Source organism: Panthera onca, chromosome F1 (assembly GCF_046562875.1).
Source record: "Panthera onca isolate mPanOnc1 chromosome F1, mPanOnc1 haplotype 2, whole genome shotgun sequence".
Taxonomy (NCBI): domain Eukaryota; kingdom Metazoa; phylum Chordata; class Mammalia; order Carnivora; family Felidae; genus Panthera; species Panthera onca.
In genome coordinates, this window is record NC_138355.1 from 55,300,893 (window position 1) to 55,326,054 (window position 25,162).

Consider the following 25,162-nt stretch of genomic DNA (forward strand, 5'->3'; position numbering starts at 1 on the left):
GATGAAGGTTACCCCTCTATCATATTTGTTTCTCCTTTTTTTAAAATTTAAATTCAAGTTAGTTAATATACAGTAGTGTCTTGGCTTCAGAACCTAGTGATTCATCTCTTACATATGACACCCAGTGCTCATCTTGAAAAGTTCCCTCATTAATGCCCATCACCCATTTAACCCACCTCCCACCCCCCTCCAGCAACCCTCAGTTTGTCCTCTGTATTTAAGAGTCTTTTATGGTTTGCTTCCCTATCTGTTTTTATCTTATTTTCCCTTCCATTCCCCTATGTTTATCTGTCGTATTTTTCAAATTCCACATATGAGTGAAAACATATATGTGCCTTTCTCTGACTGACTTATTTCACTTAGAATAATACACTTTAGTTCCATCCATGTTGTTGCAAATGGCAAGATTTCATTCTTTTTCATCACCAAGCAGTATTCCATTGAATGTATATACCACATCTTCTTAATCCATTCAGAAAACATCCAGATGGCTAATAAACATATGAAAAGATACTCAACATCACTCATCATCAGGGAAATGCAAATCAAAACCACAATGAGATACCAACTCACACCTGTCAGAATGGTTAAAATTAATAACTTTGGAAACAACAGACGTTGGCAAGGATGTGGAGAAAAGTGAACTCTTTTGCACTGCTGGTGGAATGCAAACTGATGCAGCCACTCTGGAAAACAGTATGGAGGTTCCTCAAAAAATTAAAAATAGAATTATCCTACAACCCAACAATTGCACTACTAGGAATTTATCCAAAGGAGACAAAAATGCTGATTTGAAGGGGCACATGCATCCCAATGTTTATAGCATCATCTCTCTGACTGCTTCAAGAAGCTGCTTTCTCATTTCCTCCAACTAGGAGCCATTTTCACACTGTTGCCAGATTTCATTTCCTCTGGACATGTTACCTGTCAGTTACCTGATAGACTTTTGTGGAGTCTTTTGTGTACCAAATAAAAATGACTTTGTTTTGTCATCTGGTCATGATAATTCTTTTGATTTTAGCTCTCTACCCTTTTTACCATGCCACATGTGGTTGGATTAAAATGAATTTAAAGTTCCTATGCTTGACTTTGTGTATGCTGTGTTTAATCTTCCTAAAATTGGCATCTTCCCAACCTTTTCTGGATCATCATTGCTGTTCTATCTAGACTGAGCTAAAATCTACCTTTTCTATGAAAGCTGCTTTTAATCTTATGGCAGAATTGGTGACTCCCGTCAGTGGGCCCTGTAACATTTTGACATTTTATTTGATAGTTCTGAAACAGCATTTATCCTATGGTGCTATGCTGGTATTTGACAAGACTAATAAATCTTTTTCCTCCTCCTCCCATCCTTTCAAAGTTTGACATCTACTGAAGGAAGACGGAGGAAACAGCCATGTGGAAATCAAAATGTCAGCTCGGTTGCCAATAGAGCTGTTGGAGAAAGTGGCATCCTGGTTTTGTACTCCAGTGTTCCAAAGACTTACCCATCCAGTGACAGCATTGGAAACCCACAGCCTTGACACAGTGCCTAGGCTGAGAACATATCAGAGCACACACTCATTTAGGTGACCACGTCTAGAAGAGTGGTGGTTAAACCATGAATACTCGGTCTCAAAATGTACTCAACTATGAATTGGAGAAGAAAACGAGAAGGCAGAAGGAAAGCAGAAGCATTATGCCATTGAAATACAAAGCAGGAGAAAGATACTGCCTATTTCCCATGCTTTTTTGTGTGTTTTTTCCCTGGTACCATATTTATTTCCAGGAATGCATTGTTTGAAGGAAGAAACATATGCATGCATCTTTGTAACTTCCACACCAACTATTTATATAATATTTTGTTGACTATTATAAGATTTAAAGCTAAACTGACAGATTTCAAACCCTAGTTCTTCATGTGTAATATGAGGATAATATCATACAAGAACTTCTGTAGAGTGTACATAATATAAATAATACCTTTATTGAATGGCATACTTTAAACCTCACTTAATGTTAGTTACTATAAGATATAATTTAATGGTTTTCCATGACTGATAGGTGAAATTTTCCTTCTCCAACACTCCTTTGATCCATTCAAAATTTTCAATTAGCCAGTCTCAAATGTTCTGTTCCGAGGGTTGCTATTAATCAAATGATTGGAAAGACAAAGGACAAGGGCAAAAGAACCTGAGAAAAGTGAAGAAAATAGTCCAATGTAAACATATAAAGGAATAGAAAATCTTTCTCACTTTTCTGACTTTAGGAAATGAGGTATGCTCCTTAAGTAAATTTCCAAGATAACTGAAGTTTAACTGACGGTCTCAAAGGCTATGGAGGAGCTTCGTAAGCCTCCAGGATCCTGTCCTTTGCCACCCTCAGAAAACACCGATCTCTGAAATTCTCAATGCAATTGACCCAGAGCTACAAAGCAATCACTGACAGTTAATTGGAATTCAAATCTCTTAATAGTTCTTTCTTCCTTTAGCAATTTATGCTATTATTTTAAAATACCACTCATATCAAAATGAGACCTTAAGGAAGGCAGTCATTTATTTAGGTTATGTGTTCCGTTTTATGAATCATAAAAGGCAAAGGGATGATTTAAGACAGTCTAAAAGGTGTGTTTGTATTTTGGTGTTGATTTGAATTTCAATTCCACGTGTGATGGCTGAGTGTCTTGGGGGAGGGGACGTGGGGTAGAGGAACAGACTCAAGAACACTTACTTACACCTCTTTCCCCGAGGTGCGGTGGGACAGAGTGCCATCTTAGTACAGAGGAGATAGAAAGAGACAGGTATGTAAGGAAAGAGATGAAAGGCTATGACAATGAATTAGAAAAGGAATTCCTGCCTATGACTCTCTCCTTAGTGAGTCCATGGTGAACAACAAACTGTGTCTTTAATTTCCCACTGGTTCCCTTTGGCAAGTACCAAAAATATTCTCTTAAAACAAGAGTAGAAGCAGTTTCTTTCTGCAAATAGCAAGAAAATAAACATGAGCATGGCATGCAATCACACAGTTAAATATCTTGTAGGTTCCCTTCACCAAATAGGATGTGAGAGTGTATGCGTGCACCTGATAGAGAAAAAATGCGTAAGCAAATTTAATATAAATTAATTTGTGGATTTTATAAGTTATTGCAGTTCATGTTATTTTAATCCTAGCATGTATGTCCATAAAAGCAACTTGCATCAAATCCTGACTATATAGGGGTCAAAGACTAGTGACTTTGCCAAGAGAAGTTGCTTGTGTTGAGCAGGGACCAGGGATGAATTCACCTTCCCAGGAGGGCTTAGTAATTTGATATTAGCTAATGAATATTTTACCGGAGTGGGGATTGGAGGAAAGAGGTGTAAAGAAGGACTTTTCAGCCCCTTCTGAGGCCAGTTCAAGGACCTGGAGCTTGGATCTCCAATTGTCTCACTAAACAAAAAGCCTGCATATAGTAGCTGCCAGGCACCCAAACTTCCCTGCAGAGGTGAGTGGCCCCCAAGTTTCTTCCATGTATTAACAAGGTCAGTGAGGTTAACCCATAAGCTGGTTAAATATCAGTAAAGGAAAATTTGGTATAAGCTTAATTTTAGAACGTTGTGAATGAGAGGACATTTTCTTAAGCAAATGCTTAAATTAATACCAAATGCATAGTTACTGCATTTGAGTTAAGATCTGTATTGCATAGAGTATATAATTCTTTACATTTAAATATTAATATACTGTAGATAACTTCCAAGCCTCATTATAAAGCCTAATAAAACCCCAAAAGTTTTGTCTTAAATCAAAAAGTTGCTGTAAATTATTTCAGGTTTGATGCCTTTTTCAAGCATATTTCAAAAAGAGAACCCATTTCTCTCTACGTTTCTATAGCAGTGGGTTTTAAATGATGCAAAGAGTATGGGAAATATCCAAATGGAAATTCAGCCATTTTCTGTGAAAATTAAATCTTTTTGTGTAAAATATGAATTAGAAAAGCAACATTTCACAGCATTAGTTTCAGTGTTTAATTTAAGGGGAAGAAGCAGAAAGGGCTCATTGTCTTGGAGGGGAGGTGACCTGAAGGGGTTGGCCAAAAGGGCAGTAGGACTTAGAGAGAAAGAGAAAAGCGATTACATTAATTTTAATGGCACAATAGCAGTTTTCAATAAGCTTTATGACAGCAGAAAAGATTGATTTTTTTTGCACTTTGTGCTAAAACGTGCAGTGTCCTAAACTGCATTTTGCCAGAAATCTAATACCTGTAATTTATTGTATCCCATATTCTCAATGTTAAAAGAGGAAAGAAGGCAAAAGTCTGAGGGCTTAAAATATAATGGACTGTAGATTCATTGCTAAAACTCAATTGGAGTCCTAAAGATTTCCTTTTAATTTTAAAATGCACTTAACAAAAATTAAAAAGTACAAGAATAGCTGTAAAATGGTGTCAGAACACTGTGTTTTCCACATTCTTGCTATAAGAAATGATATGAATTTCCAGAGTCTGAAAGTGGGAGCAAAGAGCCTGTCGTTTAAACAGAAGACACGCTGTTCTGAGCAAAGACTCTCCAGTCTGCATGCGATATTTTGCTAGAATGAGAGACCAAGAAGCACATTTCTCTTCAGTAGACTTATGCTGTAGTCTAAAGGTCAACACTGCCCTACTGTTTCTTGGTCTTTTTTATACCCTGCAGTCAGAGTGATGACATCCAGATTTTCTCTGTAAGTCACCATTGCCTTGGACACTACAAAATGCAGTTTCCTTCAGGAAATCTCTTCTACACACCAAATCTATGGTCTTGATAACCACAGTACTGATTTCAATGAAGACTCTAAAACATGGGGAGAAATGTACCAGATTGCCATCAGATTAAGATGACCTAGAGCTTTTGGCTTTCCTCAAGCTTAGGATAAACCATTCATATAAAGCAGCAACTGAAAGGTATTAAAATAAGATAATCTGTAAAAATTGTCATCCAGATGAGAAGTAATATTTAATTCCATGTAAATGGAACAGTGAAAAATTAGAGTAGTCCTTTTAAAAAAAAAAATTTAGGGGCGCCTGGGTGGCTCAATCGGTTAAGCGTCCGACTTCAGCTCAGGTCGCGATCTCGCGGTCCGTGAGTTCCAGCCCCGTGTTGGGCTCTGGGCTGATGGCTCAGAGCCTGGAGCCTGCTTCCGATTCTGTCTCCCTCTCTCTCTGCCCCTCCCCCATTCATGCTCTGTCTCTCTCTGTCTCAAAAATAAATAAACGTTAAAAAAAATTAAAAAAAAATTTAATGTTTATTCATTTTTGAGAGAGAGACAGAGACAGAGCATGAACGGGGGAGGGGCAGAGAGAGAGGGAGACACAGAATCCAATGCAACCTCAAGGCTCTGAGCTGTCAGCACAGAGCCAGACAGGGGGCCTGAACCCACAAACCATGAGATCATGACCTGAGCTGAAGTTGGGTGCTTAACCAACTGAGCCACCCAGGCACCCCTAAAAAATTAGAGTACCTTTAAAGGGAGAGAACTAAGATGTAGAAAATTTGGAAGCCACCCCATATAAGGACTCCTTTAGAAACCTCACGTACCTTTTCTTAAGAAGAAAGGATTTGGGAAGAAGGAAAGGAAGAGTATGATCAGTGCCTTCAGATATATGACCATCTTTCTATCAGAAAAAGGATTAGAATTCTGGTGAGCTTCTAATGTCAGGTCCAGGACAAAGAGGTGAAAATAGTGAAGAAGTAGATGGTTGTTCATTGTTAACCACGACCATAGGACAATTGAGGTTGTAATGGAGGGGATGGTTTCAAAAAATAATGACTTCCCCATTACTTCAGGAAGAACCTAGATGTTCTAAGGAAGTGAGATGATTCCAAAAATGACAGCACAGCTGGTATTTGGTGCACCTTGTGCCCTTATTACAAAGCCATCGGTGCTCATCTTTCAGACTTATCAAAGGAAGAAATGGTCACTCGATTTTATCTTATAATACATGCCTCACGTGTTTGTCACAGAGTTCACCAAATATATATTGTAAATATTTAGTAACAGCCATTATGTCCCAGGTATTTTGCTAGATGATAGGAATAAAATAGGAAACAAGATAAACAAAGTCCTTGAACTTAGAAGATTCTCTCTTGCTGGTAGTAATCTCCAGTTCGGTTATGTATTAAGGAAGGATAGAGGATCTGTTGTGATTGAGGCACACATGGTAAGTGTACTAATACAGAACGGTTGTGTTCATAGAAGTGGAGTGGGAAGGGGATGTCTGTGAAGTATTTATTCTGAAGATACAAAATTCACACAGAGTCATGCAGGCTAAATAGTACTTACCTAGATGAAATAGACTGAAGGGTTGGGGGAAAGAATAGAGAAAAAGTGTTCCAGGGAGAAGAAAGTATTTGTGAAGCCCCAAGATTTAAAGGGGGTGGGAGAGAGATATGAATACTCAGTGTGTTTGATGAACTAAAAGAAATTCAACAACGGTATTGCAAGGCACTTGCTAAACTTTAAACTCCCTGGATCAGCTTTCTTTTTAGCCACTGTTATCACATGAACGGTTAAAGAAATTATTTGTTGTATCAAAATGAATTAATATGCAGTTTTAGAGAGGAGTTGGTATTACTAGAAGTTAAATTCTTACAAAGTTAAGCAGGGCAGATCATATAAGGCCTAATAAGATCTTAATATTTTTTGACTGATCCTAGAAGAAATTGGGATCCAGGAAATAGTTTTAATTATATAACCAATCAAGAGCTATTGTCTTTGTAGAAAAAACAATATTATTTTATTTTTATCAACTATAATACATCAATCCAGACTTTTAAAAAGGATTTTATATCAATCATATTTTGTCAGAGGCTTTTTAGTAAAAATATTTTCAATATCAGACCACAATATGTGAATTGACATACAATTATCTGTAATTCATAGAATAAGTTTTACTTCTATTAAAGAATAATACAAAGGGCTTTTTATTTTTAGTTGGGTTGTAAAAAACACATTTTTGAATCTTAAAATGGAATATGAATATTTTAGAGTGGTTTGTTTTTATTTATTCAATAAAATAAACACAATTTAGGACTATTTTAAAGATTAAAGTTCTATCAAAGGAAGAAGGTGAAAAGATGCCTAACTGCATGTATTTCATAGCATAGAGGTGAGTGAGCATTTAAAGGACATGGAATAATTTCATGTACAAAACAAACCATTTACTAAATGATACCTTAGTACCTTAGAAGAGTTAATTTACCTAACATGGGGAACACTTTCCTCACAGGGAGTAGTTGTCTCTTCTCAGACTCTTGATAATTTTTGAATTAAAAAAAGGGTGAAATAAATGGTCAGATGTAATCTGTCTTTTGTATATTGATTATAATTACTATTAATCTTGGTGATTGCTACTGATGAAGACAGATTTATTCCTGCTAAAATGGAGAAGGCTTTGCTTTCAGAGTTTTTTTTATTTTCTTTTTACATATTTATTAGTCTTTCACAAAGTACTCGATTAATCTTCAGACTTAAATTAGCAAACCCATCAAGCATTTGTCTCATTAAATGTAGGCAATGGAAATTCTAGAATAAAGTGATGCTTTGCCAAATTCACTCTTGATGCAGAATCATTGGTCATGTCAATTCAGAAATCCAGAAAACTCTATAGTTGCTAGACTTATCATTTATACTTCACCTACTTCTGAAAGAGAATTTTGTTTGTTCACAGTTCACAGTAAAAACATACCCACTCCTAGAACCTTGCCTTAAATCTCCCAGTAAAACTGTAGCTAAGAAAACATCTCAGTGCAATGGGGTGCAGGTAACAGAGGCATGATAGAAGAATAATCCAGCATCCTTAGAAGTAACAAAATGAACTCTTCAATGAAAGCCCAAGAAATGTAAAAGTCTACAACACTGTGAGCAAGTACTGATAGGTAAAATGGAATATGGATGAATTATAAAAGAGGCAGAGTTAAACTTATATCATAAGCTGATCACTGGGCAGTTGAATGTAAAATAGTACAACAGTTAACTTGCAAACTTTAAGGGATTTTTCTCATATGGAATAGATAATACAAATCTATCCTGCTGATTGTCACATATAGAGTCTGAGAAGATCCAAGGCTGGGTTCAAAGGCCATCTCTATTATTAGGCAATACTTTTCTTTGTTGCCTAAATAGTCCCATTTTTCCTTCTGCCAATGTCAACTATCATTCTAGATACCTTAGTTTTCTTAAATTTTGCTTAATTTGCATTTATGGCCCTAATGGGGTTTATGCACTGAACTGTGTCTCCCCAACCAAATTCATATGTTGAAGTCCTAACCTCCAGTACCTCAGAGAGTGACTATATTGGAGATAAGCTTTTAAAGAAGTGATTCAAGGGACGCCTGGGTGGCTCCGGCATTTAAATGTTGGACTCTTGATTTCAGTTCGAGTCATGATCTCATGGTTAGTAAAATCCAGCCCTGTGTTGGGCTCTGCACTGACAGCACAGAGTCTACTTGGGATTCTCTCTCTCTCTCTCTCTCTCTCTCTCTCTCATCACACATACACACACAATAAACAAATAAATGTTTAAAAACTTTTAAAAAAAGAAGTAATTCAAGTAAAATGAGGTCTTTAGAATGGGCTCTAATCCAATATGACTTGTGTTTTTGTAAGAGATTAGGACACAAACACAAATGGAAAACCATGTGAAGAAAGACACCAGAGGAAGACTACCACCTACAAGCCAAAGAGAGAGGCCCTCTGAAGAAATCAACATTGCCAATTTCTTGATCTTAGACTTCTCGACTCTTCTAGAACTATGAGCAAAAAAATTTGTTATTTAAGCCACCCAGCCTGTGATACTTCATTTCAGTAAAAACTGAAAATAGGAAACTAATGCATAGGGGATTAGGAGAAATTCTAGAAAAAGTTATCTCCTGGTAGAAAGAGCCCATAATCCTAGGAGTTATTGGTGCTTAGAAAAACACCATACTACAGGGAAATGATGTTCTGCAGACAGAGTTCTTTAAGTTTGGAGTTTTATGCTTTAATAGTATAAGACAGGCATGAAATTCAGTGATATTCAATATCTTTAACCCTCTGGATGTATATGGTCATTGTACCAACTACTTTTGACATAGCATATTACATTTTGAACTCAATTCTAGTTTTTTAAAGAAATATAAGATTAAGGAAGTACAGGTTTGAATTGATTCTTAGAAGCAATCATACCTTTTACCTTCATGAGATTCCAAACTCGACTCAATGTACTACTGATTAATTTTATTCAGGAAAAAAAGAACTTAGATATCATAAAAGTAGGAAGAATCATTACATGTTTAATAGTTAAATGATCCCCAATAAAGACATTACCAAAATACAACAATTTTCAAAATGTCTTATTTTCTCTATTATAATTATTATCCATTTTAATGAACTATTTAAAATAAATCCCAAGCATTATGTCATTTCACCCTTGCTATGTAGCACTAAAAGTATGGATTTTTAAAATATAACTATGTTTTATTATTGTATCCAACTAAACTAAAATCATTCTGATATCATCTTAGATTAGTCCATAATCAAATTTCCATGTTTGTGCTTTTTAGCAATTGGCCGTCAGTTCAAACAAGAATCTGAAACAAGGTCTACATGTTATATTTGGCTGTTTTGTCTCTTAAGTCCTTTAGGCTAGAGCAAAGCATTTTAGCCTTCTCCTTATCCTTAATGTATTTATTTTTCTTTTTTATAGACATTGTGTCCATTGTCCTGTAGAAATAATCATATTCTAATTTTTTTCTGTTTTTTTCCTTCTGGTGTCATTTAATTTGATTCTCTAACATCCTCATTTCTACTTCCTGTAACTCCAGATTAGCTCTAGATTCAGACCTCACATTTGGGGAAAAAATACTTCGTGAGTAGTATTGTGAGCATCACACTGCATCATATCCAGAGGCAAGTAATAATGTCTGTAGTCCCACTGTTACTTCTTGGGTGGTTAGAATGTTTTAACATTCTAACACTTGACCCTTCCATTGCAAGTTTTGCCTCAACCTTTCATCTGATGGTTAATCGACTGATGGTTATTGCTTGAATCAATTATTTAATTAAGTGTGGCAAATGGTTATTTTCTAATTTTACAATTTCTTTAACAAGTTAGACTGAGTTTTTCTGTAAAGAAAATAACTTCTCAGCTGAAACTATTTGGTTCCCTGAAATACAGTTAGTATGAAAGGGATAGAATAAGTTCTAGGTGCCCTCATTACTTCCAATAGTTTCCAATGATTTATTTGCTTGTCATTTATATGGCTTTCTCTCATTTATTTGACACTCATCATGAACCTATGGAGATTTATTGATATAGTATATGTTTAGTTATTTGCATTTGTTATTCTTTTTGATGCTCAGATAATCACATCATTGGTAAATGCTAGCTAGGCCTTTCAAGTTGTCTCTTCTGTCCTTTGGACAAAAGCTATCACTTTCTTGCTTTTAAGCATAAGCTCTGCTAGGTTCATCTTCAAATTTCTTAGCAACCTAAAATCACCATTCCCTTTAGGGGGATGGTACTTGGAAGCTAAATTCTAAGCACCCAAATCAGGAACAGTCTATGTGCCCACCATATTTGCCCAGGGGCATGCTGACATTCTTCGTACTATTCAAAAGCATTTACTGTAAGCAGTACAAAAGCAAGAAATGTTTATGCCTTTTAATTTATTGTTCTTAACTCAGAACTCTCTTTATCATGTAGTTGCATTTTTTTCTGAATGCTTTTCAGTATAATCACTGTAGAGGTCAACAATAGAAGCTTACTATGAAGTATAGTATATAACATAGAAGTACATTATCAAAGTTGCATTACTTAAAAATTCAGATAACATATTATTAGAGAAAATTCACAGAAGAACAACAGTATCATAACTAAGAAAGGGTATGGGAAGAGAGAGGTTGAAAAAGTAAATTTGAAATGTGAAGTGGTCAGTTGTACACTCTGGAAAATGGTAGAAATTCTAACCTTCAATGTCCCGTTCCTACTGTTTCCTCAGGCAATGGCAGTTATGATGGGAGTAACACATGTGATTCTGGTTGGAATCCTGTTTTCTTTACAAAAGGAAACATAGTTTCTATAATTTACTGACAGGAAGAACAACTTATAAAGCACTTTTTTTTTCTTTTGTTTCCCTTTTTTTCCTTTTTGCTATTCCAAGAGGACCAAAATAAAAAAATCACCAGAGGAAGCCCCAAAAGTTTAGAACTTGAGGAACTCTTAAGCATCTTAAGGGAAACTTCTTTATGGAAGGGAAAACTAGTGATCATAGACTTGTCCCAATCACAAAGCACATATCCAGCAATATGGAGAATTCAGCTCATGGCTCTCTACTATCACATATCACTCTCTAGTAAAGAAATAAACTTATTGTGTCCTTTTATCTCTTCATACCTCCTATCCTACCACTGTATGAGAATTGGCCTTCATATTTTTAAGGTATTTTTAGCAACCATAATGTTATTTTTATATTTTAATGTAATTTACCAAAAGGTTTTTTTGTGTGTGTGTATACATATACATATATATACACACATATATATACATATACATATATACATATACATATATAATATACATATATATTGCCTATATATGCATATATGTACATATATGTATATATGTATGTGTACGTATATACACACATATATATGTGTGTGTATACATAGATACGTATATGTAAACACACACACACACACATATAGTAAAAATCAATGATTAGACGATTCAATAGAACCAATCCTAAAAACAACGTCTTATCCCACTTGGTTATATGTGAAATTTTCATAATACGTAAATATGTAATTGTTTGACTAGGATGTTTCTCCCCCTTAAGACACCTTCAGAATTCTGTGAATCATCATTTACTTTATTTGCAGGAGATATGAGGAATCACGTTTTGTGTTGTCTTATTAAACAATTTGGAAAACTGACTCAAATTCAATCACTGACACACAAAAAGAAAATTACTTTTAAGATATCAGTCTGACTTTCATCCTTCAAAGAACACTCTGACATTAGATGTTGATAGTTTAGCAGAAATTCCAGGGCCCAAGGCTGTTTTACAGCAGCTGCTTTATTGATCCAGACCACATTCAGTTATTTGTCATGGTCTTTTCTAAAAATCTAACTTGCTTGTGTTCAGAGGTGGAAGAAAAGAGCAACAAATGCTTACTCTTGCCTCCTAGCAAAATAACGTGAAAATTCTGACATTATCCGGTGACAAGAGACTTTCGCCATCTTTAAGTCAAATATTTCAGAAAAATACGGATTTCAAGATTGCTAAGTGGATAAGCACCATAGAAAACAGTATCTTGTGGTTAGTGATATGGGCTCTAGATTCATATAGATGGAATACCTTATTAGCCATGTCAACTTGGGCACATTACTTAGTATCCATAAGCTTTAATTAGCCACTTATAAAGTCAGGATAATGATAGGAGCTCAGCAACAATATTTTTCTGAGGTGATGTATGCACCATGGCTGGTTCATAAAAAGTTTTCAATAAATTTTTGCTCCAATTATTCACATTATCAATATATAGAGAGTTATATTACTAATATGAATAATAATAGGTAGTTCCCAAAGACATGAAGTTCATTGTCTTACACTAAGTTTCAGAGGAGTAAGCTTATAAAATTTTACTTTCATTAGTTGGTAATAAAAACTGAAAACGAAGAAAGAAAGGGAACTAAATGTGTTTGGTATACACAATTTTTTCCAGTATTTAATGTATTTAATGTAAATACTTCTGCAAGAAATTTTTACTGGATAGACGAATGTAAAGCTAAGAGCTAAAATTCTCTAGGACCCACAGCATAAACCTGAGCTGAAGTCATTTAGGTTAAACTAAGGTCTCAAATGTGTAAATGTTTTAGATACTGGAACTCAATAGCTAGTGTGGAAGATAGCACACTTTGAAGAATCCCAAAAAATTGGAGACAAGTGACAGGCCAGAAGAAGAAATCTTTCTGTTTTGTTAAGACTTTCTTCAAATCCTTGCCAGGTAATGAGTTAAAGATTACTTTTGTGGTTCTAAAGGTGTTTTCACGTACTTATTCATATTGTGTTGCAATTATTTCTTTTGTAACTAATCCTTTGAAAATGGATGCACACACGTGTACACATGCCTGTGCGCGCACACATACACACACACACACACACACACACACACACACACACACTTATCTTTCGTTGTGCCCTAGCAAAAACAGAGGATATTATAATCAGATTGAGAAGGGAAAGTGGGTGGGATATTCCAATCCCCCCTCTCTGTAAAGAGAGCTTTCCTACACTTCTTCCTTTCTAGTGTTATATTTTATTCTAATACGCTTTTGCCTGCTGCTGAAAAAAAAAAGGAGGGGGGGGCAAAAGGGGCATAAAGGTCTCAATTAGCAGTCCCTGACACATCATATTTAAGGAAAGAGCAAGATTTCTCTAAAGACAACATAATCCTCAAAGAATCACCAGGTAAAAATTATGATGGCTTTTTATATCATTACGGAACAGTTTTTGGGTCCTGAAAATGAGTCTACTATAAGTTCTCGTTCTCCAAATCCATCTCCCTGCTTTAAGACTCACTTAGCTACACAAAGACTATGTGCCAAGGGACACATCATGATAAAACAGATACAAATTCCTGCCCTCGGAGAGCAGAAGATACAAACATAACTCATGATCACCACAAGTATCAAAACTGCCCAAGAAGTTAGGCCTCAAATGCTGACAACAATACCTGAAGGAATAAGGTGTGGAAAAAAGGAGGTTATATTATAACTGTCCTGATGGCCTGAAAATGAGGATCATATCTGCCATTTCACTATTACCGCTCTCGTTTTCTTTAAAATGAATGTGATTGGATTCATTGATTTCTAAAATTTCTTCCAGCTCTTCAATCCTATTAAACAATACTTTGATGTCTTTAAGGAGTTAGCATATTGCAAGAGAGGTCAATTGCTTAAATCCAATAATTTCTATATTCTTTAATTTTGTTATTTTGCTAAAGCTTTTAAATACCCACAGTCTAATTCAGATTCCCTCAGTTAAAACAAATGCTCATGTGAATCATTAAATTCAGTGGTATTAAGATGACATAGATAAACATACTTCTATTTTCTAACTGAATCTTTATACCAGACTTAATTCCTTTTCTGTTGTATTCTCTAAAGTAAAAGTTGGTAAAAATAATTGTATTGTCCGCATATAATAACTCCATAATTTGGTTTCCACTCACAGACTATTAGAATACCTGACCTCCAAGATGCTGTTAATGCAGTTTTGAAATTTAATTTTGATGTATTGATTTTTTCCTAGGGGATGAGAACTATTCCAAATGGAAAATATGATTTGCAGTTTATTTTTTACTAGTAGGGAAAGCCTAAAGGAAATGTTCACAAAAATAAGATTTAGTTATAAAGCGAAACGAAAATCAGAATTAACTTTTGTTTATAATTATGTCAGTTGTTAAAATAAGTCAGTTGAGGGCATTTTTGGCAGTCAGTTAATGCTGGAGTAGGGGAGCTAATGGTCTGTTTTTGTGTGAGATATTATTTGAAGGAAAAGAATTGTTGGACTTCATAAAATTAATCACCTCATCCACTAAATACAGTGGACTTACAATATCATTTTAAAAATCTACAGTCTTGTTAGGTAAGTAAAGAAAATTTGTAAATAATTTATCTTTTATAAACCAACGTAACTAAACTATTATTTTCTATAAATTATTTTAGTTTAAATGAGCAAGATTAGGAAGAAAGTCTCCAAACACTGAAAGATCAAGGTCATCTCTTTTTTCCTAACATTCAACATTCCGATGCAATTATTGCTACAGTACAGCCATGCGTGTGCCCTCGTTATTCCCTTCAGTGCCACATGCAGTATATGAAACAGCGTAGGCATTCAACAAAGGATGTGTGGGATTAACTTGAATTGTCTCTTAAAAGACTAGATAGAGTTTGGAATAGAACTCTGCATTATATTTACTAAAGCATAATTTGAAATTTTACCTATTTTTATGTTTGTGTATATCTTGCAAATATACTTTGCCTCTATATTTCTATAGATTTATTATGATATAACACTCATTTATCTTATAAGCCAAGGAAAAATTGCTTTACTAAAAGTGTGGTTTAGCAAATCTGAACTTTTTTTTTTAATGTTTATTTATTTTTAGAGAGAGAAAAAGAGAGTGTGAGTAGGGGAGGGAAAGAGAGCAAGGAAGAGAGAGAATCCCAAGCAGACTCCTTGCTGTCCCGACAAGCCCCATGCAGGGCTCCATCTCATGAACTGGGAGATCATGACCTGGGCCGAAATCCAGAATCCGAGGCTTAACCAACTGAGCCACCCAAGCGTTCCTACTTTTATATTATTATTCATTCTGCCTCCACCCCCCCTCCTGCCCCTTTTAAAATAGTTTTTTTTTTTTACTGAAACATCTCCTTTGCTATACAGGGAGGGCTTTTTCTGGCTTTTCGGTATCATCCCAGCATCCTTCTTGTTTCACTTTATGTTTATAGTTCTCTTTTTGTTTTGTTTTGTTTGTTTATTTTTGAGAGAATGATCAGGGGAGGGGCCGTGGAAGAGTGAGAAAGAGAGTCATAAGCAGCCTGACCCATGAGATCCACATGTGGGGCTCAGTCTCACAACCGTGAGATCATGACCTGAGCTGAAATCAAGAGTCAGATGCTTAACTGACTGGGTCGCCCAGGTGCCTCAATGCTTATAGTTTCTTATTTAATGTATGCCATCCCTAGAGTCCTGCCCAGAGGGCAGCAACGGTGCCTACCTATAGTTTCAGGGCCTTGCAGTGCCTGCCATTTAATAAGCGCACTTAACAACGGGTCTTAAAATTACATTTATTATAAATTACAAAATTACATTATATAACAGCTCAGACAATATTTATCATTGAATTACAAGACGGCTAAGGGAGACAATAATATAATGCAGAGGGGAGAAAATATATCCTTGTGAGATTGACCACAGAGGTTGAACTCCAAACTCACCTTGATGATGTGCTCGCTGGGGATTTAAATCTGGAAGTATCTACAGTGCTTATTCTGCTATTTTCCATCTGTGTTGCTCCCAGGAGCAGAGCACACCTGCACTGAGGACAGCATACAATTTTGTGACTTTATTAAAGCCTTTCCCAGTGCCCTTGAACCCTTCTGGGAGCTGGAGAAAGCTGCACACAGCACTCTTTTCTTAAGGGACAGACTGCAAAATGAAGAAACTTTCAGTTTCTGATTTTTTCGGCCACAGAGTGAACTTTCCTAAATTCATTATTTATAACATGTAAATATGACATTTATGTGCAAAAGGTCAGAAACAATCATCTACACATATTCCAAGCAAATTAACCTTAAAATGTATTTTTTTACAAGTCAAAAAAAATCTCATTGAATTTCAGTTCAATATAAAGTTTTAATTTACTTAATTTATTTAAGATGTGGGATCTATTTTTCCCCTCATGAAATACCAATAATTTAAATCATCCTGTAAAGAGTTGAGTGGGCCTCATTATATTAAGTTATATTAAGTTAACTACATTCAAATTAAGCTTACATTTTTCTCTTATCAATTATATCTAGACTTCATCACTTCAATTTTTTTTAATTATTCAATTGATTCAGTGTACAGGATGGAACCTAGTCCCATTTCTGATTTTCACATCTGAAGACATTTCATTACATTTCCTCAATAGTGATTTTCTTCACACAAAATCAACCAACTGATAAAACACTTTAAAGAATTCTTTGTTATTCTGGCAACTGGCCTGCTTGTAAAAATTGCAGTTAATCTTTATTTATAGCTTTGTTCCCAATAGTGTCTTGTTCTTGTGAGGAATCCCTTTAATTTCCTCTCTATAATATTTCCACAAACATATTATAAACACAAACGATGATTTGAAAAACAGCTAGTTCTTTAGAAATTAATCAGAATGTGCAAATTATATTTCAAAAAATAGTTTCTTCAAATTCTATTGTGTTAATTGTGTGTTAATTGCTATGTAAAAACAGAATTTTTCGGTCACACAGCGCAAAACAACACAGATTCAGTAGGTCACCAAGGAATGAGGTGGGTAAAGGAAGATTATAATCATTATGTACATCTTAATTCCAAACATCTACATTAGAAGAGTGGTGGTCTATTATGTAGCCTTCTCGGTCATGACTCAGAGCCTTACCTCATACTTTCTCTCTGCTGGATTTCCCTATGAAGGCCTGCCTTCCAATTGGTATTTCTCATTTACTTCAAGCTACAGCTCTTCCAGAAAATATGCCTACCTGGCGTGTACTATAAACTAGTGCCCCTAAAAATCAGACAATAAACAATCAACAAGTAAGGCTGACCAAAAGGAATCAAAGCAATCATGCCAACCCCCTTCTCAGTGTGTAGGAGACATCAGAGAGTAGAGGATCCTATCACACCGAGATCTCCTGGCTCATTCCAGGAGGACACCAGCTACTTAGCTCTAAGTACAACCATCTATCTCTATGTAAGCTGTGGGTGGCAGACCAAAATGAAAATATTGTCTCTTATTCAAAAAACAGAAAAGAAACGTTTTCCTTTTTTTCTGTAATTTCTTTCTTACTTGTTATGCTGTTTTTATTTTTTTATTTTTATTTATTTATTTATTTATTTAGAGAAGGTGCAAGTGAGTGAGGGGCAGAGAGGAGAGAGAGAGAAAATCCCAGGAGGGGCACAGAGGGGGAGAGAGAGAGAGAGGGAAGGAGGGAGAGAGAGGGAGAGAGAGGGAGAGAAAGAGAAGCGGGGCTCACCTGAAGTGGAGCTCGAATTCACCCAATGCGGGGCTGGAGCTCATGTTAAGGTGTTTTCAAATTGCTATTTTATTGCTGCACTCCTTGGGATACAGAATACTTGCCAGATATGAGCTGGCCTTCCTAGTCTCCCAGGGCCCCGCACAACGACTTGCAGGCTAGTGTGGGCACTGGACCCCGAACCTCTCTTTGCTCCAGGCCCTGGCTGGCTTCAGAAGGGGATGGTTGGTGGGTGGGGTCAGAAAAGTAGACCATCGAGAATCCTTCCCCAGGAGGCAGTGGGAGGGGAGACCACGCCGAAGGTAAGACTCCACGAACCTGGTATATGCTCATTTCACTGACTTCATTTAAAAGAGACACAAATTCAAATATAAAGTTATTAAGAATTTTAAGGCAGCATCAAACCCGAGCACAGGACACACTTTGGAGCACAGGGCCCTGGGCTACTGCTCTGTGCTTAGGGGCAAGCCGCAGGCTCTGGCTGTAGGTGTTAGTTGTGGGAGGTTTGTGAGGAAGAGTTGAGAGAGGGGTGAGTAGGAAAAAGGATGAACGAAGGCTATCCTTGAAATTCAGTCCTTTCTGGGTTTGGACTGGATCTTGAGACTAGACTCATGACACCATTATATCCTGTCTCATAACAACAACAATAAACTGTGATTTTTCTCAACCACAGACAGACCTGAGATTAAGGAATGGAATGACAGGATATGTCTGAATGGAGAGTTGGGCCAAGTGAGTCCATCTGGTTCAGCATGGCCATCAGTAGCCCTTGGGAGCTGCAGAGCTCAAAGCTCCCAACCGGAACCAGAAATTATCATTTTATTACCATTATCTTTCTTAGGGGACTTGCTCCTTGTTCCTGGGCTGCCATAGCCTGGGGTTAGGGTTTGACTCAAGTCCATAGATTCTGGGCTTGGGTTTGGCTCCTTTGTATGGTTTAAGTAAAATGTACATTAACATACATACTAGGAAAGGTAGTCTCTCCAGAAAAAGCTGGTAGAGTTGCCTGCTTCCACAACTTTTTTTTTTAAGACAGAAATAATCTTGTCCCCCTCTGTTTAAAACCTTTAGTTGTTTCGCATTGTCCTTAAAATAAAGTCCACTTGCCCTTTGCAGATGGCTTTACCTAGCTATTTCCTATCCCTCCAATATGACATTTAGGTTAGGAATATCTTATGAACCCTCATTGGTTGCCAATATCATAGCTTTCAGTTCTAGAATATAGCTTTTAACTTACATATTATTTTTTCCCATTAGTCTTAAGGTCCTTGAGAGGAAAAATGTCCCAATTATTACTGAATTCCTAGAGTTTCACAGTGCCTGCCACATCAGAAGCTCAATAAGTATTAGTTAAATGAATGAATATTGATCTTTGAATTTTGTCTATGGGGGCGCAGGGGGAGGAACAACAAGCTGATGAGATTTTGGAGTAAGAAAATACCAAGAATATTCATTACAGAATGAAGTCCATCATGATCCCAAGAGTAACAGTTGGCACATCTCCTTCTCCCTATTCTCTGCACCTGGCATGACAGTGGAGAGGGGATGGTGATTGAATTTGCATCAGGCAAGCTTCACAGTCTTTTGGATCCACGTCGACTCCACAATAGGCTCTATCCCTGGAAGGTCTGCTGCAGCCACAGCTGTGGCCCCTCCCACTTCGAATGCTGCTCTCCATTGCATTGAGCTGGATCATGTAGAATTCACTTTAAAATGTGACAGCAGATGCTATCACATCTGCCACAACCTCAGAGTGGATCTTTCCCAAGACTGCTCATCAATTTTAAAGCACTTTCACAGCAAAATGCAGAACAAAATTCAGAATCTGGTAAGAGGCATAGCTGCAGCTACATTTCCAAGACCTTCAAAATCTGGGTGTTGTTTGCCATTAACGCACCCACTAGTAAAAAGTGCTTTCAAAGAAGAACATCAGTGGTCATAGTTCACTGGACATGGTGAACACTGGACAAAGTATCATGGGCAAGGTTTTTGACTCTACTCATTCAGATCTATAGGGGAATATGATGACACTGACCAAATTGAATGTAGATCATTATTATCTGTTAGTGTTTGTGAAATTTTAGATTTCTAGGTCCTGACTGAACAACTTTTAGTGCATCTCTATATAACCTGTATCATAACTCATCTAATAAAGTCAGGAAATTAACTCATACTTGAATTAAAAAAGGAAATTATTAATATCACTGAAACAAATGGGAAACAAGTAAAATTGTCATAAATAGGAACTGTGAAAATAAGTATAATGAAAACAGAAGTATTCAACTAAAAATTAAGCTCGACTTATAAAATTTAAAATAAAATAAAAATTAAAATGATATGTCTTGATGTCCCTTAATTTAAGGCAAATAAAAAGTACTTTGTCAATAATAAAACTGTGTTGGGGGAGGGGTGGTGGTGTGTGTGTGTGTGTGTGTGTGTGGGTGGGTGGGTGTGTTAACCAGATCTGAGAGCTGCATATTACTTGTATATCTTTTTTGGAAAGGGTAATGTATTTGACCTCAGAGTCTAAAGAGGAACATCACTGCCCCATGCTCCTCAGGTTTGCACAAGCGAGGTTTCCCATAAACATGCTCCATCTTCTCTCCACTTTACCACTTATTCCACCATAATGAAGGTGAAGAAACTTCTCTAGGTGAGAGCTGGTCAGAAAGCACCGGGCACATGGAATGCCACTTCTCCCTTTTTCTTTTTGGGAGCAGGTGTGGCCTCAGAGATTCCTGCCCAGTTGGGAGGCATGCCTGTTCTTCTGTGGTAACTCATTTTTCTTCAGGAGAGCCAGCAGCATCAGGGGAATAAAGATGATGTTTGGCTAATCTGGAGGCTGTTTTTTACCCTCATGGAGAACATTACCTCCTTCAATGTAGCCTTTATTTACTCTCAGAGGAGAGGAGATTAAACCTGCCTAATTTTAAGGTTCAATATAAGCTCAATAAATTAGCTAATATTGTCTTAAATCATCTCCTCTGATCTGGAGTAATAAAAATAATGTGTTTTTTATACCTATCGCTCTTTTATTCCTCAAATTATTCAGCACCAGAACAAGGAAGAGGGTCATTATTTTGAGTGGTGGCCCTCTGTGACTCTCAACGTATGACAGTAAGAATTAATTCCTAACCAGATGAGTTTTTATTAAATTTTCTTTATTCCAAGAAACCAAGTGAGATTATTTCTTAAATTTGTTCTTATTCTGAATGTGTTAATTTATTTGATCATATCTGAAAGGCCATGGAAGAGAGATTTCTTATCCATTCCCTTCTAATTTAGGAAAATATGTAAGAAGAATGTATCAAGGTTTTACAATACTTCTTTATAATGTTAAAATATTCTCTGGGAGTGTCCAGACAAGTTAAAAATAAAACAATTCAAAATAAAAATGTTTAAGGGTGTCTGGGTGGCTCAGTTGGTTAAGCGACCAACCTCAGCTCAGGTCATGATCTCAACGGTTTGTGAGTTTGAACCCCACATCGGGCTCTGTGCTGGTTGGGGCAATGTCTGCTTGGGATTCTCTCCCCACCCCTTCTCTCTCTCTGCCCCTTTCCTGCTTGTGCCCCCCCCCTCTCAAAATAAATGAATTTTTTAAAAATTAAAATGTTTTCAACGTCGCTCCTCATCAGGGAAATACAAATCAAAACCACACTGAGATGTCACCTCATGCCAGTCAGAGTGGCCAAAATGAACAAATCAGGAGACTATAGATGCTGGTGAGGATGTGGCGAAACGGGAACCCTCTTGCACTGTTGGTGGGAATGCAAATTGGTGCAGCCACTCTGGAAAACAGTGTGGAGGTTCCTCAAAAAATTAAAAATAGACCTACCCTATGACCCAGCAATAGCACTGCTAGGAATTTACCCAAGGGATACAGGAGTACTGATGCATAGGGGCACTTGTACCCCAATGTTTATAGCAGCACTGTCAACAATAGCCAAATTATGGAAAGAGCCTAAATGTCCATCAACTGATGAATGGATAAAGAAATTGTGGTTTATATACACAATGGAGTACTACGTGGCAATGAGAAAGAATGAAATATGGCCCTTTGTAGCAACATGGACGGAACTGGAGAGTGTGATGCTAAGTGAAATAAGCCATACAGAGAAAGACAGATACCATATGGTTTCACTCTTATGTGGATCCTGAGAAACTTAACAGATACCCATGGGGGAGGGGAAGGAAAAAAAAAAGAGGTTAGAGTGGGAGAGAGCCAAAGCATAAGAGACTGTTAAAAACTGAGAACAAACTGAGGGTTGATTGGGGGTGGGAGGGAGGGGAGGGTGGGTGATGGGTATTGAGGAGGGCACCTTTTGGGATGAGCACTGTGTATTGTATGGAAACCAATTTGACAATACATTTCATATATTGGAAAAAAATAAAAATAAATAAAAATTAAAAATGTTTAAACAACTTTTGATTGATTGTCTACATAAATACAGTTAGAAGACTTGCTCCCAGGGCCTCGGGTATGCAAAGTCTGATACGGTAATGAAAATTACAGCACATTCTAGGTATTAGTAGTGGTCTCAGCCCTCTTTTAATTTTGACAACAATCCAAAAGATAAATACTCATATTCCTTTTTTTCCCAGAAGATTAAATAAAAGCTCAGAAACATGGAGTTGCATAAATCATAACTCATACAAATCATAAGTGAAAGAACCAATTCAAGTCCAGTTCAGTCTTGCCTGACTTGAGGCCAACTGTTGATTGCTATGTTTTCTTTCTCTGTGGAACTGAGTTGGAATCTGAGACAACAGTCTGGTCTTCTAAGAGTGCCTGGTTCAGGGAAATGTTTTAGCTAGGGCTTGTCACCTCTGATAAGGCATTTTAGAGAGCCAATGGGATGAAGATGCATAGAGGTTCTACAGGTAGTAAAGACAGAGTGAACCAAGGCTTCAGGAAAAAAAACATGGCATGCCCTGAGGGAAAGGTGAAAAAAATCCTTTTGATTTCACTAAAGAAAGTGATAAATGAATATGTTAACTGAGATAATTAAGTGTGTGAAAATCCAGGCATAAGAGCTTCAACTATTGCTGTAGACAATGGGAGAGAAAGGAAGACGATTGACCTCAAATGAAATTCTTCCTTGAGTCAGGTAGGGAGTAAGTTACATTACAAATGATGATTCTCTTAATATACATGGCACCCTATCAGGAATGAATTTTAACTTCTATTTTATAGATGGATAATAGAGAGATTTTAGTAAGTTGCTATCCATCACACAAGTAGTAATTGATAGATCTTAGATTTAAAATATGCATTACAGTAACCCTAAAGCAAAGTTAGGAAGGGGAAGGAGAAGGGTGATGTTGCAGTGGGAGAAGGTGTGAGTTGGTGAACTATGGGACTGTTCAAGGTTTAAAAAGAATGCTTGGGAATTACAGCATAGTAGACTTGATAACTGCCCCCCACCCCCATCCTGCACCTCGAGAATACATTCCTCCTCTCCTTCACTGCTTAGCAATCAAGAGGTTTGGACAGGGGTACCTGGGTGGCTCAGTCGGTTAGACCTCTGGCTATTGGTTTCATTTCACAGTGGGTTCGAGCCCCACATTAGACTACACTGACTGCTGTGGAGCCTGCTTGGAGTCTCTGTCTCCCTCTTTCTCTGCCACCCCCTGCTCACTCTCTCTACCTCTCTCTCAAAATAAATAAATAAACATTAAAAGAGAGAGAGAGAGAGAGAGAGAGAGACACACACAGAGAGAGAGAGAGAGAGAGAGATTTGGAGAGATTAACTCTACCCTTCACCCCAGAGTGTCCCCTACTTTGTCATGGAAATTTCCTCTTCAGAGCCACAGCGACAGATTCAGAGAAAATTAGTGCATCAAGAGCTCTGGCCATAAGCTTTGATTCAACAGTAGTCCAGTCAGTGTAAAACTCAATATTTTTATTCAATAGTTGTGAAAAGACCCCCCTCTTTTTCTATCCCCAAAGGTGAACATGGCCCTATTGCTATTAAAACAATCTTCCTTTCATGGGGGAGGTCATCCAGGGAATGAAGCTAACACATAGAAGAGGGGCAGATTTACTAAGTGTGAAACAGCCTAGCTTTGGGAGTTTGAGTTGCTTGAATCTTTATATTCCCCAATCAGTTCTTTTTTTAAACCAAATTAGGTTGAGTTTTCTTTTTCTATTTTTTATTAATTTTTTAATGTGTATTTATTTTTGAGAGAGAGAGACATACAAAGAGAGAGACAGAGTGTGAGTGGGGGAGGGGCAGAGAGAGAGGGGGAGGGCACAGAATCTGAAGTAGGCTCCTGGCTCTGACAGCTCAGAGCCTGACTCAGGGCTCAAACTCACCAACTACATGGTCATGACCTGAGCTGAAGTCTGATGCTTAACCAACTGGGCCACCCAGGTGCCCCGGTTGAGTTTTCTTAATTGCAATAAAGAATTTAATATAGAATATGATATAATAATTGTACACTTATAAGAAACAGAACTTAAGATGTGAACTAGATTGGGAGGTAGGACAAATGCAATAAATACCCACTTAGCCGGTGACCAAGAGGACCTTAATACTTTCCTCACCTTGACTAAACTTTGGGCTGGTGTCTTCCTGACTCTAGGCCCCTGACTTCCCTTTTCTGAAGATTTACTGTAGAAAATTTGAAATGATAAATCTTTTCTCTGCCCTCTTAAGATATACATCTTTTGAAAGAACTCTTTTTAGTTTTACAATCCAGGATCCAGGATCCATCCTTGAGATATAGTCATTGAAGGAGACAGAGCCCCTATCTTCCAATCGCTGTGGAGGGTAGAGACCTAACTCTGAGGGGCCCCTTGCTCTAGGTTGTAACACACCTCTTATTATGGAAGGATTTTTTACCTCAATGCCCAGGATTCTTGTCTCCCTGTTTCGAAGAATGAAGAGCTGGACACAAAATAAAATGGGCAGCAGGCAAAAGTTTATTAAAGTATAAGATTAGAAAGAAGGAATGGTCTGAAACCTCTCATTACAGAGAGAGGGCATTCAAAAGTGAATACTCACAGGCTATGGGCAAGGGACTTTGTTTCATAGGATTTTGGTTGCCCCCCTTGTTCCTTCTCAGGTTCTACCCATATCGGCTAGGTAACTCTAAATCCCTAGTCATTCTGTTTTGATTGGCTCTTTTCCATTGTATGAGGGGTGCTTATTTTTAGTCAGGTCTTTGTCAAATTCCTGAGGGAAATCTGAGTGGGGAGTAGGTGATGTCTTACATTTTCAAGAGAAACTTTACACCTGAGGGATTTTGCTCCACAATAGTGGAAGAAATGTTTTAAAATTTGTGTTTTTCCCTACCCAGAGTCCTTCAAGCCCTAGCATCTCCTTCTCTGCCTGCTGAATCCTATCTTTTCCTATCATATTATCATGAAGATACAATAAAGTTTACTTTTTCTTTAGGAAAACC